At 44.3% G+C, this 20,417-nt stretch overlaps 2 long non-coding RNA genes across 2 annotated transcripts; both read right to left on the bottom strand.

Moving 5' to 3' along the window:
• Nucleotides 1-917: 917 nt before the first annotated feature.
• LOC115459490 lies at nt 918-3,436 on the bottom strand. Its single transcript, XR_003940283.1, has 2 exons — nt 3,370-3,436; nt 918-1,101 (listed from the first exon to the last, which is right to left on the bottom strand). It is a non-coding gene; the product is annotated as an uncharacterized LOC115459490 (long non-coding RNA).
• A 2,933-nt stretch (nt 3,437-6,369) lies between these two features.
• LOC115459489 lies at nt 6,370-11,930 on the bottom strand. The gene is made up of 3 exons (XR_003940282.1): nt 11,849-11,930; nt 6,571-6,608; nt 6,370-6,396 (listed from the first exon to the last, which is right to left on the bottom strand). It is a non-coding gene; the product is annotated as an uncharacterized LOC115459489 (long non-coding RNA).
• Between the last annotated feature and the right edge of the window lie 8,487 nt (nt 11,931-20,417).

The raw sequence follows: 20,417 nt of genomic DNA, 5'->3' as shown, positions 1-20,417 counted from the left end.
TTCTGCAAATCACCCCCAACTCAACTGATCACAACCTAAATCCCTGATGGCAAAGTGCATCCCCCTTACAGCATCACCGAACTCATCCCCTACCAATCTGGCAACAAAAGTTGGCAATGTTCATCCTTTCCCAAAACCTGAGTCATTCTATCCTGTCCCTGCAATTTACTGGGGATATTTGTGGTATACTTTTGAGGCAAGAGCAACCTTACTCTGTTCACAGCCCCATTGCGTTGAAGCAAAGGTAGTTATGATCACTGGACGGGACTCTTTGGAGTAGGGAGAAGAAGGGCATCCCCAAACCTCAGGATCGTGGCAGTAAGAAGCACTGACACAGAGAAAAAAATAAGGCAAGTAAAGACCCTGTGGCCTAACCACTTACAACGTCTTCCAGATTGCACAGAAGTAGGCTGCTCTCTTCGAACAAGGGATAAAGTTGTTTCCTTGAGGAGCAGAGAAATGAATCCTCAGAAACCACTGGAAACACTTTATAGGGAACCTCTAATGCAGAGCTGCCAAGTTACCTAGTTCCAGGAGGGAGACATTTGGCCAATCCTGGTTCGGAATTTAAACCCTAAAGCATTGTGGGATATATAGTCCATGATTCTACCCTTTAAAATCCAGGCTGCAGACCCGGTAATATATTAGCAAGTAATTTAAAAGTAGAAACCAGTTTCATACCCACAGTCAGAGAGAGGAGAAATATTGGGCTTAACCACTGCCCAAAGGGTTTCACCATAAAAGAGAGGGTAAGGATTTTCACAACTATACCCTCTGTGAAGAAGGGTGGAAGATGCTTGAGAATGAAGTGGAGATTGTTTATGTACAGCCTCTGGGGTATTCCTCAGTCCTGTCAGTCTGAGATACTTGCTACAAATATTAACCTCATTGTATATAGACAACAATAAGACAATCACTGAATGATGCTGCAAAGGTTTTATTTACTCTAATAGAAAGTAACCAGAGCTCCAGTAATGTCACCAGGAGTCCCTGGAGGGCTGTGGGAGTAGAGGGTACAGGGGTGGTGTCCTCAAGCGGGAGAAAGACTCTTCTGAATTTCAACAGTGAGGCTGGTCCAAAATCAAGTACAAGTCCGGTTCACTAGAGGAGGAGAGAGAGGTGAGACAGCATTAGCAGAACCAGGGGGAATATCTTGCCCCCACCTCACAACATCATATAGAGCACAAACACTCCTACCTAGACCCTGAAACTCAGAACAGTGGAAGGAGTTCCTGATATGTCCTCAGCTAAGTAGAGTCACAGAGCTCAAAACAGGAGTTATTAAAACAAACTTGGCTACAGTCCCAGTAAAAAGCCCTCAGAGGAGTCTCAAGTCACAGTAGAGAACATTTTGAAGAGTGACAACTTTATTAATTTTTGAAATATGACCTATTAGATCCGATGACCGCCCTCATGAATAAGTCCTGTGCAGTGGCGTTCCTAGGGGGGGCTGACACCTGGGGCAGATCGCCGATGCGCCCCGCCCCCCCCCCCCCCCGGTGTAGTGCGAACCCCCCCCGGCGAATGGACATCCCCCACCCCGGCAAAAGAACCCCCCCCCCGGGTGCACGCCGCTGGGGTGGGGTGCCACGCACCGGTCAGCTTCATTCGTTTCCATGCTCCCTCTGCCCCGGAACAGGTTAATTCCTGTTCTGGGGCAGAGGGAGCATGGAAACGAACGAAGCTGACCGCCGCGCGGCACCCCCTCCCAGCGGCGTGCACCCAGGGCAGACCGCCCCCACCCCCACCCCTTGGTACGCCACTGGTCCTGTGACTCTAAAAAGGGCTTCAGTTTATCCTTTATTGAAGGGAGTGTTCTGAATCTTACTCATGTGGAGAGCTATCGTCCTATTTCATCTTTGACATCATAAATATTGCTTAACATGTTGTATTCCTTAGGTATTCAGGGTAGTGTGTTGGTTCTGTTCTCTTCTATCTGACCAGTTATTTAGAGTTTTTAAGGATGGTCTGTTGTCACAACAGGAGTCTCTCATGGTTCTGCCCTAGGCCGATAATGGAAAAAAGAAGGGCGGCCTTGTCGAGCACTTGGGTGACCATCACTTGATCCATTTTTGTACACGACCAAGCATCAAAAAAGTGCCCAAACTGATTAGATGACCACTGAAGAGAATCGGTGATCATCTTCCCTGACTACCCCAGTGGTCACTAACCCCCTCCCACCCTAAAACAAAAACTTTAGAAACTTTTTTTGCCAGCCTCTATGCCAGTATCAAATGTCATACCCAGGTCCATCGCAGCAGTATGCAGGTCCCTGGAGCAGTTTTAGGGGGTGCAGTGCACCTCAGGCAGGCGGACTCAGGCCCATCCCCCCCACCTCTTACACTTGTGGTGGTAAATGTTGAGCCCTCCAAACCCCCACAAAACCCAATGTACCCACATGTAGGTGCCCCCCTTCACCCCTTAGGGCTATGGTAGTAGTGGTGTACAGTTGTGGGGTGTGGATTTTGGGGGGGATTTGTTTTGGGAGGGGGCTGAGCACACAAGGTAAGGGAGCTATGTACCTGGGAGGAAGTTCATTGTAGTGCCCCCTTGGGTGTCCGGTTACTGTCCTGGCATGTCAGGGGGGGACCAGTGCACTACAAATTCTAGCCCCTCCCACAACCAAATGCCTTGGATTTGGTCGTTTTTGAGATGGCCGCTCTCTGTTTCCATTATCGGCGAAAACCGAGTCCACCCATCTTGAAGATATACCTAAATGTTGTATTTGGCCAGCGTATCTGTAAGAGCGATCTAAATGTTGGAATTTGGCCGGCGTGGACCATATTATCGAAACCAAAGATGGGTGCCCATCATTTTCGATAATACGGTCTGTTCCGCCCTTTCCTTTGTTTGCCCCAAGAGATAGTCGCCCTTATAGATGGGCGCCCATGTTCGATTATGCCCCTCTATATCTCACTGTAATATGGTCACAGCAGATGAAATTCACACTCTACGTTTTTCAGTGACCGTCTTGTGTTAGAGGGACTTGGTGTCACTACACTTGTGTCAGTGTGAGATTGATACACAATGGAATTTATTAATTTCATTTATCTGAGAGAACTAAGCAGGACTGTGTGATTTTCATGTACATACTAATATGGTAATGGAGTTATACTAATTCACATTCTTTTGGTCTGGTGTCCTTTTCCTGCTTCCCTGGGTTTCCATCTCAGTTAGATTTAGCCTCCTTTGGGCTGTGGTGTCAGGAACCTTCATTCAGGTGTTGCTCCCTGAGGTTTAATCCCCCTCACTGGTAACCCCATTTCCATCCCACCCACCCATTTCAGCTCCAAAACTCTGCCTGAGAGGCACAGGTGCAGGTCCAGTGATACCCTGAATTATTTTCTTTCTACAGAGCTCAATACTCACATTTTCTCTCATGGTAGACTAGAAGATTCTCCCATATGCATTTCACAACAACAAAACAGAGCTTCTATAAGTGATAATCGCCTCTCATGTTTAGGTCTGTAAATATAAGACACAGAGATTGAGGTTTGTACACAGAACACACACCAACCCTCGCCGATGACAAAACATGGGGCCAAAATTAGGAATGTTTTGTGCAATAACAATGATGGGCCCTGACGCAGCTTTGCAAAACATGTCATGTTGGCTCAAGTCCAAAATATATAATCAACAAGCTTTAAGATATGTGAAGTATGAATTTTAAAATAATTATGACAAGATAAGTTTTGATATTTTGGATTTCTGTGATAAATTTGGGACTGAAGATGAGACAAGTGAGTTGTCGTTATCAAGAATATTTTGCCTGTTCTGGAGTCTATACAGGGGAGAATGTTTCCTCTTACAGCTTACTAAAAAAACATTATTCAGATCCTGGTATCACCTCAGTGGCAGCAACACACAGTCCCTCCACTGCCAACTACTTTGTCAAGCAAGGAAGGTTTTTCTGAGACTGTAAACCTTCCAAGCCCTGCCCCACTCTTCTACAACTTGTCTCAATTTCCCCAGGCATCTAATCACACTTGCAGATGCCCCACCAGCTGCCTAGTAGCCGAATCCCTACTCAGTCTGCCAATGTCCATATCTGCCTTCCTCATTAAGTCACAAATTCACATCCCTGAGTTCTGCATTTTTTTTTTTCTGAAGGGGTGGACACATTTGCATGGTGTGGCAGGTAAGGGGAGCATTACCCCCTCAAGCATTGTAAAACAGAATACCTCTTTGCCATAATCCTCCCCTAATTCCCCATGGTCAATCATCCCCCCCCCCTCTACCTCCCATCCCCTCCCCTGCAGTCTGTCTCTCCCATCCCACGCCTGTTGGGCAACATTTTACAAGACCAGGACACTGCACCAGTGACTTCACAGTGAGAATCCTCAAAGGTAACTTTAAAACCATACAAGAACGTAAGACCTTTGAAGTCAGAATGATTGAATATTTTAACACCCAACAGAAAGGACTTAACAAGGACCTGGGGTTCCTAGCCCATTATAAACCATAAAGCTGTATGTCTCTGTTGATCACCCTCCCCTCACCTGTCCACACCCACCCTGTTAGAATACCAATGATATACTTTGATGTCCCCATGCATACTTCCTACCCACCCCCATCCTCCCACCCTGTCAGACTGTCATAGCAATGCTTGAATGTTTTTCACTTATATACACTGTCAGCTAGCACATTTGCTTATTTCCGATCTGACGAAGAAGGGCAACCTTCGAAAGCTAATCAAGAAATGTATTAAGTTATGTCCAATAAAAAAGGTATCATCTTATTTTCTTTTCCATGTTTTATTTTGTTTGATTTCTATTGATAACCTTAAGAGTGGACTAACACGGCTACCACACTCCTCTCCTTGTTGCTCTGAAAGCGTCAGTGCTGAAAAGAACAGTACCATGCCACATGATATCTCATTCAAGTGTATGACAAGTCTCTTCTGAGTCCCGTTCCATCTGACTCATACAGGGCCGGTCTTAGTCAGGGGCGACAGGGGTGGTCACACAGGGCCCCATGCTCCTAGGGGCCTTGCATCTCTGCTACTTCTGTCCTCCTGTCTCGGAACACCTTCCTACTCCATACCTTAATGTGCACCTACATTACCTTTTGATGCCACTTCCTGTTTCTGCAAGGGTAGGATGCAGCAATGAAGAGACTCTGGGCTCAGCAGCTGATGGGATATGAAAATCGCTGCTGCTGTATGCCACTCTCTACTGAAATGTGATGGATGCACATCAAAATATGGGTAGAGGTGGGGTTCCGAGAGCTTTGAGCCTCCTTTTACACTCTGATAATAGCTTATGGTGGTGGGCGCTGGTAGGGGTCTGCATAGGGCCCCCCAATTGCTAAGACCGGTCATGGATGCATACTTCCTGTTGCCTTGTGGGCAGGACCTGAGAGGAAACTTGCCGTGCACTTAAAGGTGAGACCTGGCAGCACAACACTGTACTTTTCACTGCTGACCCTGTCAGAGACACACAGAGGATCTGCGATGAGAAGGGCAGACAATGAGGGAGTGTTAAGAAAAGGAGATGCTGGACTGAGGGGGACAGAGAGGGAGGTAGAGGGTCTGATTCATGCAGGAGTGGAAGTTAGTCGGATCTGATGTGGGGTCTGGGAGAAAGGGAAGATAACTGCAGACCTGAGGATTGGATAAGGGGGCTGAAGTGGGAGATTGCAGAGAGATGAGAGAAGAGGTGAGTAGAGAGGAGAGATAATTGGAAGGGATAAAGCTGCAGAGAAGAAAGGAGAGAAAGGGTGGTGAAGAAACAGAATCAAGAAAGAGGTTAGGGTAGGGACAATAGAAGTGTCTGACAGATGTACTTACTTTCTAGTGGTACATACTCTACAATTATTGTCCAAGATTTCCAGGGAAAAGTCACATTTAGAGGTCTTCGTGAACTTCGTGAACTTATGAATTCTGAGGGGAGATATGATACAAGTCTATAAAATGAGTGGAGTGGAATGGGTAGAGGTGAATTGCTTGTTTACTCTTTCCAAAAATATCAGGACTAGGGGGCATGCAATATAGCTACTAAGTAGTACATTTACAAAGAATCAGAGAAAATATTTCTTCACTCAATGTGTAATTTGTGTAACTCTGGAATTTGTTTCTAGAGAAATTGGTAAAAGCAGTTAGCTTAGCAGGGTTTTAAAAAGGTTTTGGATCATTTCCAAAAAGAAGAATCCATAAGCCATTATTAAGATGGACCTCGGAAAATCCAAAGCATATTCTAAGATAAGCAGAATAAAATCTGTTTTGCTCTTCTGGGATCTTGCCAAGTGCTTGTGACTTGGATTGGCCACAGGATACTGGTCTTGATGGACCTTCAGTCTGTCCCAGTACAGCAATGCTTATGTTCTTATGTTCAAAATATTCTTATAATCTTACCCAGGTACACATAAATTGCCCAACATCAAGTCTAGACAAAAAATCTGTAAAGAATAAAAAGAAGAGTCAAAAGTCATAGGAATCCTCACATAGATGGTGCCTGGGAGGGTTTGAGAATGTGGAGTGAGTAATAATTAGAGTGTTGGGGGTGTGAAGATGGGGAAATTTAGTATCAGAGGAGTCCTTAGACGTATGGGGTTATCTAAATGTATATCTACCTCGGGAGTCACTGCACGGTCATTCAAACTCTCCAAACCTAAAAAGAAGGAAAGAATAAAAATAATTAAAAATATTTAAATATCAATATCTGCTTGAATAACATTGAAAGGTACAACTTTGACAGTCTCCACCTCTCTTCCTAAAGTATTACAACAGAAGAACCGCGCTCAAGCTCGCAACGCCCATAGCGCAACTACCGCAGCCCTCAAGCACCCGATCCGACGCCTCTTTGGCTGCCGCATTCTATAGGGCCACGGACACGTCAATCTCTGAACTCCATGCCCCATAGGAGCGCACGCACATCAATCCCCGCCTCCAACGATCGGTTCCATCCCCCGCCCGCTCGCTAATGTTTACTCATTAATACCTTCGTTTAAATACCGGAGCAGGAAACTGAAGGCAGGGCTGGTGTCGGGGTCCGGGAGCTGAGGTAACCGGCGATGGTAAGCATGGTGCGGCGGCGCCCTCCAGAGGTTGGCGCCCTCCTGCCATGCTTACCTCGCTTACTACTGTTGGACCGGCCCTGATAAAGGGGTTGGAATGACTTCCCTAAGAGGAAAGGCTAAAGCGGCTAGAACTCTTCGAGGTCTATAAAATAATGAGTGGAGTGGAATGGGTAGATGTGAATCACTTGTTTACTCTTTCCAAAAAAATACTGGACTAGGGGGCACACAATAAAGCTACAAATTTAAAACGAATCAGTAAATTTAAAACAAATCAAACAAAACATTTCTTCACTCAACGTGTAATTAAACTCTGGAATGTAATAACAGCAGTTAGCTTAGCAAGGTTTTAGAAATGTTTGGATGTCTTCCTATAGGAAGCCCATAGATCATTATTTAAATGGACTTGGGGGAAATCCACTGCTTATTTCTAGGATAAGCAGCATAAAATATATTGTACTGTTTTGGGATCTTGCCAGGTACTTTGTGACCTGGACTGGCCACTGTTGGAAACAGGATGCTGGGCTTGATGGACCTTTGGTAAGCCAGTATGGTATCACTTTTGTACTTATGTCTTATTTCATCTCTACAATTTGTCAGTGTGCATTCAGTTTGTTTGGGCTCTTTCACATGTTTTGATGTTTTTTTCTGATTAGTTCATATGTTGTTAATAAAATAAAATACAACACATGCAGCCTTTTAACATACATTAATCAGTTTCCTGTGTAGGAACCCATAGGTAAGTACACATTACACTGATTTAACGCACACTATACAGTACTTTTGAAGAACTGTTAACTAACCAACTACATAATGATGCATAGGGATAAAATTACTCCTAACTGTAGAATGTTAGGAATTATTTAGAAAGTGATGTAGAAAAAAATACAAAATATTATTTGTCTTTTTTTCATTCTGTGTGGAAACTATATCTTCAGTACTGACTGCATGTCTGGTTGCCCATCTCAGAACTGATAGAAAGAGAAAGACTAGATCTATGATGAGGACTATAAAACCAATAGTGGATTTGATTGAACTTTGATCTAATCCACATCTTATGAAAGAGAAGAGAGAAATCGGAATCAACACATTGCTCTGATAACCTTTCCTCTATACAGAGATCCTTCTACTACTACTACTATTTAGCATTTCTATAGCGCTACAAGGCGTACGCAGTGCTCCACAAACATAGAAGAAAGACAGTCCCTGCTCAAAGAGCTTACAATCTAATAGACAAAAATAAAGTAAGCAAATCAAATCAAATAATGTGTACAGGAAGGAGGAGAGGAGGGTAGGTGGAGGCGAGTGGTTACAAGTGGTTACGAGTCAAAAGCAATGTTAAAGAGGTGGGCTTTCAGTCTAGATTTAAAGGTGGCCAAGGATGGGGCAAGACGTAGGGGCTCAGGAAGTTTATTCCAGGCGTAAGGTGCAGCGAGACAAAAGGCACGAGGTCTGGAGTTGGCAGTAGTGGAGAAGGGAACAGATAAGAAGGATTTATCCATGGAGCGGAGTGCACGGGAAGGGGTGTAGGGATGGACGAGTGTGGAGAGATACTGGGGAGTAGCAGAGTGAGTACATTTATAGGTTAGTAGAAGAAGTTTGAACAGGATGCGAAAACGGATAGGGAGCCAGTGAAGGGTCTTGAGGAGAGGGGTAGTATGAGTAAAGCGACCCTGGCGGAAGACGAGACGGGAAGCAGAGTTTTGAACCAATTGGAGAGGGGAGAGGTGACTAAGTGGGAGGCCAGCATGAAGCAGATTGCAGTAGTCTAAGCGAGAGGTGACAAGGGTGTGGATGAGGGTTTTGGTAGAGTGCTCGGAAAGAAAGGGGCGGATTTTACGGATGTTGTAAAGAAAGAAATGACAGGTCTTGGTGGTCTGCTGGATATGAGCAGAGAAGGAGAGAGAAGAGTCAAAGATGACCCCCAAGGTTTCGAGCTGAGGAGACAGGGAGAATGAGAGAGCCATCAACAGAAATAGAAAACGGGGGGAGTGGGAAGGTGGGTTTGGGGGGGAAAATGAGAAGCTCGGTTTTGGTCATGTTTAATTTCAGGTGGCATTGAGACATCCAGACAGCAATGTCAGACAAGCACGCTGAAACTTTGGTTTGGATGCAAGGTGAGATATCAGGGGTAGAAAGGTAGGTTTGGGAGTCATTTGGGAGATGGTAGGAAAAGCCATGAGATGAGATTAATGAACCAAGGGAAGAAGTGTAGATAGAAAAGAGGAGGGGACCAAGAACAGAACCCTGAGGTACGCCGACAGGGAGAGGGATAGAAGTAGAAGAGGATCCACCAGAGTGAACACTAAAGGTGCGGAGGGAGAGGTAGGAAGAGAACCAGGAAAGGACAGAGCCCTGGAATCCAAGTGAGGACAGGGTATCGAGAAGTATGCTGTGATCGACAGTGTCAAAAGCAGCGGAAAGATCAAGAAGAATGAGGATTGAATATTGACCTCTGGATTTAGCCAGTAATAGGTCATTGGAGACTTTAGTAAGTGCAGTTTCGGTTGAGTGGAGAGGGCGAAAACCAGATTGTAGTGGGTCGAGAATAGCATGTGAGGAGAGAAAATCAAGGCAGCGGCGGTGAACAGCACGTTCTAGTAATTTGGAGAGAAATGGAAGGAGGGAGATGGGTCGGTAATTAGAGGGACAAGTAGGGTCGAGTGAAGGCTTCTTAAGGAGAGGTGTGACCACAGCATGTTTAAAGGCAGCAGGGACAGTCGCAGTGGAAAGTGAGAGGTTGAGAATGTGACAGATAAAAGGAATAAGAGCAGGAGAGATGGTATTAAGAAGGTGGGTGGGAATGGGATCAGAGGAACAGGTGGTACATTTTGAGGAAGAAAGGAGAAGTGTAGTTTCTTCTATAGTAACTTCAGGAAAGGAGGAAAGGGAATGAGGGGAAGGAGAGAGAGGGGAACGGACTAGTGGAGGGAGAGGTGGCGAGGTAGAGAATTCAAGGTTTATCTTTTGAACCTTGTCGTGAAAGAATTCAGCAAGGGTCTGAGGAGATAATGAAGGGGGAGTTAGGGGAGGGGGCACCTTGAGGAGAGAGTTCAATGTGGTGAAGAGAAGTCGAGGGTTAGAGCCAAGAGAGTTAGTCAGTTGGATATAATAATCCTGTTTGTCGCGAAAAAGAGCAGATTGGAAGGAGGTCAGCATGAACTTAAAGTGTAAGAAATCAGCAAGGGCCCGAGATTTCCGCCAGAGGCGTTCGGCAGAGCGGGTACAGGAACGTAGGTAGCGGATATTAGAAGTCAGCCAAGGTTGGGGTTTTGTACGCCTTATAGGGCGGGTCATCAAAGGTGCAAGAGTGTCTAAGGCAGATGATAGAATATTGTTGTAAGAAGAAACAGCCTCGTTGACAGACGTGGATGGTGCCACAGTCGAGAAGAGGTTTGAAACATGGGAGGATAGAGATGAAGGGTCAATACCATGAAGATTCCTAGATAATGGGAGGGAGGAGATTTAAGTGTGAAAGTTATAAGATGGTGATCAGAGAGGGGAAGATCAGAGGCAAGGAAACTAGAGGGTGAACAGTTAGAGGAGAAGATAAAGATCAAGACTTTGACCATTTTGATGTGTGGGGGAGGTGGAGCATAGTTGGAGATTAAAGGAGGATGTTAAAGCGAGTAACTTGGAAATATAAGAGTTAGAAGGATCATTAGCAGGAATATTAAAGTTACCAAGGATGAGAGAGGGGAAGGAAGGATAATGGAAGAAGGCAAGCCAGGCATCAAAGTCACTGAGAAAGGATGAAAGGGACTTATCAGGGGGACGATAAATGACCGCTATTCGAAGAGGCAGAGGAGAGAAAAGGCGGATAGAGTGGACTTCAAAGGAGGAAAAACAGTGAGATTGAGGTGGAAGAAGGGGTTGAAATCTGGAGGAGGGAGAGAGAATTAGTCCAACACCGCCCCCACGACCAGCAGGGCGAGGAGTATGTGAAAAAAGATAACCGCCATGGCAGAGGGCTGCAACTGAAGCAGTGTCATCAGGGCAGAGCCAGGTTTCTGTTATGGCGAGCAGATGGAGGTGACGTGAGATAAAGAGGTGCTGGATATAGGGGAGTTTGTTACAGATAGAGCGGGCATTCCATAGGGCGCAAGAGAAGGGCAGAGAAGAGGAGGGGAGTAGAGGAATAGAGATGAGGTTAGAGAGGTCGTGGTGAGATCTGTAGAGTTGGGATAATAGTTGGTGAGGAGGGCCAGGATTGGGATTGATGTCACCGGCTGAGAGTAAGAGAAGGAGTAAAAGAGAGCGGAGGAGAGTAGGAGAGGTGTGACCACGAAGGCGTCGAAGGCGAGAGGTATTTAGGTGGAATGGGGAAGGTAAAATGGAGGGAAGAAAGAGACGTAGATTAAAAGCCAAGAGAGAGGAAGAGGGTAGGAGAGAAGGTGAGGTGATGAAGTCGATGGATGGGCAGTGAGTTCCTGTAGCGGAGAGAGGTAGGGGGTGAGGGAAAAGATTAGGAAGGGACAGGGCTAGGAAGAGAATGTGAATAGGGGCCATAAATGACTGAGGTACTTTAGCAACTGGGAAGAAGATTAGATGTAAAGAGAAAAAACGCGCGCGGCACCTAGAGCGGAGGCTCTGAGTGGATCGGAGTGGACCTGGGTGTCACCCCGGAGAAGGCTATAAGGATATGCAGATGAGCTGCAAGTCCTCCATAGCACCTGAAAGGCAGCTGGTGGTAGAGCTGGGCACCTCTCAGCTGAGGAAAGGCTTACCAGGGGTTAGGCCGAAGCCAGCATTCCTCCCCCTGAGGGTCGCCTGTACAAAGTCCTACAGTTCTTGATTTTTTCAGATTTTATCCACTTTTAAGAGGTGACTATACCTGGGAGGCTGGAAAGTGTCAGGGTGATCAGCAGAAAAGTGACAGCTCCCTCCATGATCTAGCTCAGGAAGTCTTTCTCTCTTGTCTCAGTCTTCAGATTCTGCTCTGGATCTGCGAACTGTGATCTATATATACTGGAAGAGTCACTCCACCCTCACTGGAGGAAGAAACCGGAGGAAGACAGAGATTGGTTCGTGTCTAGAATCCTCCCTCTCTCAATTCAAATTATTTGAACGAGCCAATCGAGGGGCTCGGATGGGAATTTAAATGGAACGTTGTGTCTTGACGTCACACGCTCTGAATTGAGAGAGGGAGGATTCTAGACGCGAACCTGCCCGGGGTTTGTGTCCACTATTGGAATTTCAAGTTGAAAATTGTTTTGTAAGTAATGAAGTTTTGAATATGAAAGGTTTCTAAGAAACAGCTGGCCGGAACCGTATTATCATAAAAGATGGCTGACCATTTTTTTTTCGATAATACAGTTTAGCCCGGCCAAATGGCTTGGTTTTCGCCGGGTTTGAGATGGCCGGGTTTGTTTTTCAGTGATAATGGAAAAAAATACCGGCGATCTCCAACCCGACGAAATCCAAGGCATTTGGTCGTGGGAGGAGCCAGCATTTGTAGCGCACTGGTCCCCCTGACATGCCAGGACACCAACTGGGCAACCTAGACATGTGGGTACAGTGGGTTTTGGAGGGCTCCCATTACCAGCACAAGTGTTACAGGTGGGGGGGGGGGGATGGGTCTGGGTCCGCCTGCCTTAAGTGCACTGCGGTACCCACTAAAAGTGCTCCAGGGACAGGACTTGTTGCTGCTGTATAACCTTGGCACACCAGTTGACACCTGAAGACTAATCTCTTTGAAAAAGTCCTTTATTTCAATAAGCACCTTTACTCACAGTTAACTGCAGAGCAGAGGTTTTGCCCCACTGGCAAAGAGTCTCCCTGGTACTGAGATTAGCAGTAGGTCAGAGCTGGCAGAATGCTGTACAATGCCCTCTTTCAGCCACAGTCAAGGTAAGAACTAAGTTCTCTAACGTGGCTAACACATGAAAGGGATCTAAAACTGGCTTACAAAAATGGCCACTACCTCATGGACTACCAGAAACAAAACAGGGCACGCTCTGACCCAGTTAACAGGGGGAAAAGCAGCATGGGAGTACAGCCCAGTACCCTACACCCACCACAATGCATTGCTGATGTGACTCTGCAGTGCACCTAACAGAAAAGGTGTCACACTCACAACCAGGGAAAGGCTGTCGGAGGATAGAACACATTCTGCTGTCATGGAGGTGGCTACAGCATTTGAGGCTGGCATACAGGCTGGCACAAAAGGTTTTTAATTTTATTTTTTTAGTGTGGGAGGGGGTTGGTGACCACTGGGGGAGTATGGGGAAGTCATCCCCCATTCCCTCCAGTGGTCATCTAGTCAGTTGGGGCACCTTTTTGAGGCTTGGTCATGAAAATAAAAGGACCAAGTAAACCCGGCAAAATACTGCTTATCGCCGGGTTTTGTTTTTCTATTATCAGCGAAGGCCGGCCATCTGGTAGCCACGCCTACCTTCTGTATTTTATATGTGATCTTTTATATGTTACTGGTGTCCCCTAGATATTCACATGTTTTTAATTTATTCTGATCATAACACGTTGGACATACTCGTGTATAAATATACTGGTAATATGTTTGACAATTACATCCGGTGCCATTTTTGTCTTCCACAATTGGTTTCGCTTAGCCGGCGACACGCCCCTTTGAACTTTCGCCGGCGAGGCGACGGGAAAGCGGCGATGCTGTCAAAAAAGCAGCTTTCGATTATACCGATTTCGCCGCTTTTCCGAGATCGCCGGCCATCTCCCGATTTATGTCGGGAAATGGCCGGCAATCACTTTTGATTATAAGCTGGTTTCTAACATAGTAGATGATGGCAGAAAAAGACCTGCACGGTCCATCCAGTCTGCCCAACAAGAATGTTGGGCAGACTGTTGCCTTTCTGATGGTCATTCGAAACTCGGCCAGAGTTAAAGGGAGTTCTGTCTGAGCTGGCGAGAATGAAGAGTATTTGTGGATTAACAATGGAATTTTAAGTCACACGCATGGGCACGTTTATGTCCCCAAGGGAAGTGACCGTAATATCTTAGATTATAGTATTGATATATTTCATCTGGGTCATATGTATGTATGGTTATTTATCAGCTGTGTTTACATTTATGTGAATATGTGGTATCGTTGTTTTAGATCAGAAGGGTGAATAATAATATATGTGTACACCTACATAAAGGGTAGTCTGTATCTATGCCAAATTTTGTTTAATGTATTGAGTCGTAGACATTTGAAATACTCAGCTGTTTTAGTTGTATGTACATACACTACAAGGAGGCGGAACATTTAATGTGCTATGATGGTTCCATCTGTGACAATACCACATATTCCTCTGGGCATATAATGGTTGTAATGGGTACGGACTGAGCACATTTATAACACATTTAAAGAGATAGGTAAAATTTAATGCCAAGAAGTGCAGAGTGATTCATTTAGGGTGTATAAACCCAAAAGAAAGATACCGAATGGCTAGAAAGATGCTAGGCTGCATAGAGAGGGGTATATCCAACAGAAGAAAGGAGGTGTTGATGCCCCTCTACAAGTCGTTGGTGAGGCCCCACTTGGAGTATTGTGTTCAGTTTTGGAGGCCGAATCTGGTTGAAGATGTAAAAAGCCTGGAAGCGGTGCAAAAAAGCTACAAAAATGGTACGAGATTTGCATTGCAAACGTACGAGGAGAGAATTGCCGACCTGAAACATGTATACCTTGGAGGAAAGGAGAAACAGGGATGACATGATACAGACAACAAATTTGAGAGGTTTTAATCTGCATATGAACCTTTTCCTGAGACGGAAAGGTAGTAGCACTAGAGGACATGAATTGAGGTTGCAGGGGGGCAACTCAGGAGTAATGTCAGAAGGTATTTTTTCACAGAGAGGGTTGGTGGATATGTGGAATGCCCTCTGCGGGAGGTGGTGGAGATGAAAACAGTAATGGAATCAAACGTGCGTGGGATAAACACAAAGGAATCCTGTTTAGAAGGAATGGAGTGTATGGAATCTTAGTGGACGCCGGTATTTGGAGAATAAACCGGTGCAGGGGTGGAACTTCTACGGTCTGTGCCCTGAGGAGGCAGGGACAAATCGAACTCGGATATACATATAAAGTATTACATACCATGTAAATGATTTTATCTTGTTGGCAGACTGGATGGGCCATTCAGGTCTTATCTGCCGTCATTTACTATGTTACTATATGTGTACATTGTAAGTATTAATACTTTGCCTTACTTTGTATTGCTATTTGAAAAACAGTTTTACTGCTGTAATTGCCTATTGCTCATGTTCGATCTATTCTTACTGTACACAGCCTAGAGTGAATTCCTTCAAAAAGGCAGTAAAAAAATCATAATAATAAATAAAATAATAGTAACTAACAATAGAAATAGAATAAAAATAGAATACCAAACAAAAAATCTATTGAGTATGCTAGGGTCACATGCTATAAAAAATCAATTGTGGAAGACAAAAAATGGCACCAAATGTAACTGTCAAATCATATTACCAGTATATTTATACACGAGTACTATTCAACTGTTATGATCAGAATAATTAAAAACATGTGAATATCTAGTGGAACACCAGTAACATATAAAAGATCCCATATAAAATAGACAGAAAGCGGGACACACACACGAATAAAAAAGCAAAGAGTGTTTCCGCCTTATTAGGAAATCTACATACAAGACAGCCTAAAAAGTTAAAAACAAAAATAAAAATTCTAACTAATAGAGTGCTTAACCATATTAGAATAAAAAAAAAAAAAGACAGCACAGCGCATACAAGTAGCAGCTCTTGAACACGGAAAAACAGCATTAATGCTTGATCAGCAGTTCTCTCTCTCTCACTATGGCTGAGCAGGTCTGCCAGCTTGAATTAGGCTGGTGCTGTCCACGTTTTTCAAAGCAGGAACTAGGGTCTGTGAGCCCTTGGGCCACTGCCAGAGGAGCGGCAGCGCAGGCAAAACCACCCCCAAACCAGGGACAGGGCAGAACAGGACTGGAACCCCGGACTGGAGTTGCAGCTAAGGCAAGCAGACTGGAACATGCAGAACAGGAACAGCTTCACCTGCGCTTGACCACCGTTCCCCAGGAGTTGAGCCCCTGGGTGGCAGGCGGCTGGCAGGACTTACTGGACAAGGCAGGACTAAAAGCTGCAAATGCAGCCCCTAAACAGAACACAAACACTGGACAACAAAAAACAGAACTGAAAGCTGCCAGGCAGCCACTAAACAGGAAACACAGAGAACCCAGAACTAGATACAGAAATACAAACAAGAGTCAAGACTAGGACAGTACAAGCTAAGCTACACAAAGACTAAACTAGAATCAGGCAGAGAACTAGAACAAGAAACTAAACTAGGCAGAAGTGCAACAAGCACCAACATACCAGGGCCTTAGGCAATGCAAAGGCAAGCAGAGAGTTTCCAAATGGCTAATAAGCCCAGCAACAGTTGAGGCTCAGCTGCAGCAATCACCAGGCAGCTACGGGTGCTGTGCAGGCTCAAACAAAACAAGCAAGGCCTGGCCACCCGGAAGATCCGGACCGGACTGGGCTGAAAATCTGGAACGGGTGACAGTAACCAGACAGTCCATTGCAGCCAACCAGGTCTGGCCACCAAGTGGCGAGAAGAAGGAGAGCAAGAAACATGGGCACAACCGTGACAGTTGCCTTATACTCTCTATGTAAAGGTTAAAGGGTATAGAACACTTGCAAAATTTAAATTCGTTAGTTATCATAAAAAAGTATACATCTTTACGCTACCTACCTATAGAAATAATTCCGAGTTCTGGGTTATTTATTGAAGGATGTCACATGGAAATTCAGGATTTCAGTTGACGCACCTTCTTGAAGCACTTGTCAGGGGCAGACTTCTTTGTTGAAGGATGTCAGTGACAGTGGCTGTCTATTGCTGCATCCCGTTTAGGTCCCAGGGAGAAGGGCACGATCTAAGCATAGGACGTAAGGCACATTATGTTTTTCTTCTTCATTGCAGGATGTTGCATCACCCTTTGGCGACTGCCTATTTGCATAATCCTATAGTCCAAGAAATGGAACAAAGGAACAATTCAAACATAGGACTTAATGGCACTTTATGGTCTCCCTGGTCGGGATATTTTCTTGTTTATTCATAGAAATATTAATATCCACATAATCTAGTGCAGTTACCTTGCAAGTGAAGGACTTATGTCGCCTTATTGTTGCTTTCGTCGGGGTGGAGGGCTCAGAGAGGTAGCAACTGCGGTTGAGGGGGACTTTAAGAAAATAACTGGAGTATTCCAGCTTTTCTCCCAGCCATCATTACATAGGTTAGTTATTTTGTCTGGAGAATCCAAGAGGGTCATCCACCTTTTCTCTTTACTACCATGACATCATTTCCATAAGAGCTGTTTTAACTTGGCTACTATGAAGATATGTGTGCCCAACATGAAGAGCTAATAACGCCCCCCTAGGAGCTGTGTGACTCTAAATGCTATACACCCTAACAAATGCTCTATATTCAGATTGATTATGTATTTAATTGCTAGATATCATAATTGTTGCATGAATGTACAGTAGAATGCTGAGGGGGTCCGGATAATCATAAATCAGGATAAGAAAACAAGATTACAACATTACATATTAAACATTAGTTTTATTTTCATCAATATGTTTGCAGAAAAAAGTATAAATGCAGTACTTCTATTCAAAAAGTACTATTTTAGTGCAGTGCTGTATTTCTTGTACATTCTGCATAGACACTACTGTACACTAAAAAGGAAGTAATTCTTAATTGCTTCAAGGCCGATTGTCATTTCTCTGCTGCAAGATCATGTAGTCTTTTTAGAAAAAGGATCTGGATTGACAAAATTCCTCATGAGAGACTCCTGTCATGGGATAGGAGGAAATGTCCTTCTCTTGATTATTTGACAGAAAACAGAGTATAGGGTTAAAATGGTCATTTTTCTCACGTGGAGGATGGTGAATACTTGCATTCCTCAAGGATCTGTGCTATTTAACATATTTATAATGATCTGGAAATCAGATCGATGAGTGAGTTAATTACATTTATAATGACACAAGCTGCCCAAACACATGCGGATTACAGGAAGACCTTAGGAAATTGGGAAGAATAGTCCAAATCAAAGTTACCTGATGCTAGGGTTCACCTTAGCAATCAGCACTCAAGAAAATGATCTAGGTGTCATTGTAGACAATACGCTGAAGTCTTCTGACCAGTGTGTGGCAGTGGTCATAAAGCAAACAGGATACTACAAAGTAATAGGAAAATGATGCAAAATAAGAATATTATAATGCCTCTGTATCACTCCATGGTGCAAACTCACCTTGAGTAATGCGTTCGATTCTGCTCACAATATCCCCCCCAAAATATATTACTGAATAAGAAAAGGATAAAAAAAGAACAACCAAAATGATAAAGGGGATGGAACTCATCTCATACACTTGTGACCTGGATTGGTCACTGTTGAGGCAGGATACTGAACTAGATTGACCATTGGTCTGATAGAGTATTGCTATACTTATGCTCTTAAGATATTCTGAAAAAACAAAAGGACTGGCCATTAGATAGATGTGAATAAATGGGGCACATCCAGCACGTATTTGTTAGATTATTTTTAGAGATGTTATTAAGCATATCCAGCAGACTGATCATGGATCATCTTTGACACACTCTCGATCGACAACATCTCCCAATTGCTTGGAAGATACGCCAAGTCGCAATGCAAACTAGACATCTGCCCTACCTAACCTTATAGATCTGCCCCCCTACAACTCAAAACAGACCTCACGAGGCACCTGAACTACGTGCTACAAAATGGCCTCTTCCCAAAGGATAAGGAAGCATTCTACTTACACCTTTACCTTTAGATGCAAAGAAAAAGTACAAATGACCTAACCAACTATCGCCCAGTAACATCTATCCCACTGATAACCAACTTAGGGAAGGCGTAGTGATGAAACAACTCACTAACTACCTAAATAAATACTCAATTCTTCACGAATCTCAATCAGGATTTCAGTCAATCACAGCACTGAAAACAGTACTAGTGACTGTAATGAATACATTTAAACAAACAATGCAACTGGCAATAACATACTTCTCCTACAATTCGACATGTCCAATGCCTTCGACATGGGTCAACCATGGAATATACTACATATCCTAGAATACATTGGAGTTGGAGGTACGTTCTTAACTGGTTTAAAGGATTCCTGACCACAGATCATACCAAGTAATAAAGAACGCGACATATCAAGCCCCATGGAACCTGACTTGGAGTCCCCCAAGGATCCCCCTCTCTCCAACCCTCTTCAACCTAAATGATGATACCCTTAGCCCAGCTACTATCCAATCAAAACCTCAATCCCTACAGATATGCAGATGATGTCACGATCTATAGCCCATTCAAACATGATCTAAAGGAAATCACCAACGAGATCAACCAAAGTTTCCAATCATTGCGCTCCTGGGCGGATGCATTCCAGCTAAAATAACGCAAAAAAACTCAATGTCTTATACTCACCTCACAACATATACAACTAATTTACCACCATAACCACACCAAACTTTTCCTTCCCCTCTCAAACAATCTGAAAATTCTTGGAGTTTACATCGACCAAAATCTCACACTCGAAACCCATGTGAAGATAAAACTAAGAAGATGTTCCACTCCATGTGTAAACTTAAAAGAGTAAAAAACCTTTCTTCCCAAGATCCATTTTCGCAACCTGGTACAGTCAATGGTGCTAGTCACTGGGACTATTGCAACGCACCTCTACGCTGGCTGCAAAGAACAGACTATCAAGAAACTTCAAACAGCCCAGAACACCGCAGCCAGACTCATAGTTTGGAAAAACAAATAGAAACTGCAAAACCTCTAAGAGAGAAACTTCACTGGCTCCCACTTAAAGAACGTAACCGCGTTCAAGATCTGCATGCTTGTTCATAAAATCATTGACGGCGATGCCCCGACCTACATGCTAGACCTCGTGGACCTCCCTCCCAAGAAATGCTAAAAGATCAGCTCGCATATGTTCTTAATTTAACACTTCCCCAGCTGCAAAGGATAAAAATACAAACTACCCAATGCAAGCAGCTTTTCCTATATGAGCACGCAGCTGTGGAATGCACTACCAACTAACTTGAAACAATTAATGAAAGAACTAACTTTCACAAATCTCTGAAAACCTATCTATTCACAAGGTTCTGTACTGGGACTGGTGCATTTTATTACAGTAATTAGTAACATAGTAACGTCCATTTTTTCGAAAATACCAGTTCGGCCTGCCCCTTCACGGACCCGTTCTCGGAGATAAACGCCCATGGAGATAGGCATTTCCATTCGATTATGCCCCTCGTGTACGTGTCCTTCTGTCTGTCCTCCCCTTATCCTTATTTAGTCCTGTCTGTCTGTCCTGATTTAGATTGTAAGCTCTTTTGAGCAGGGACTGTCTTTTTTCTTCATGTT

This window comes from Microcaecilia unicolor, unplaced genomic scaffold (genome assembly GCF_901765095.1).
Source record: "Microcaecilia unicolor unplaced genomic scaffold, aMicUni1.1, whole genome shotgun sequence".
NCBI lineage: Eukaryota > Metazoa > Chordata > Amphibia > Gymnophiona > Siphonopidae > Microcaecilia > Microcaecilia unicolor.
The sequence above is the reverse complement of the archived record's forward strand: the minus strand, read 5'-3'. Positions and strand labels throughout refer to the sequence as shown.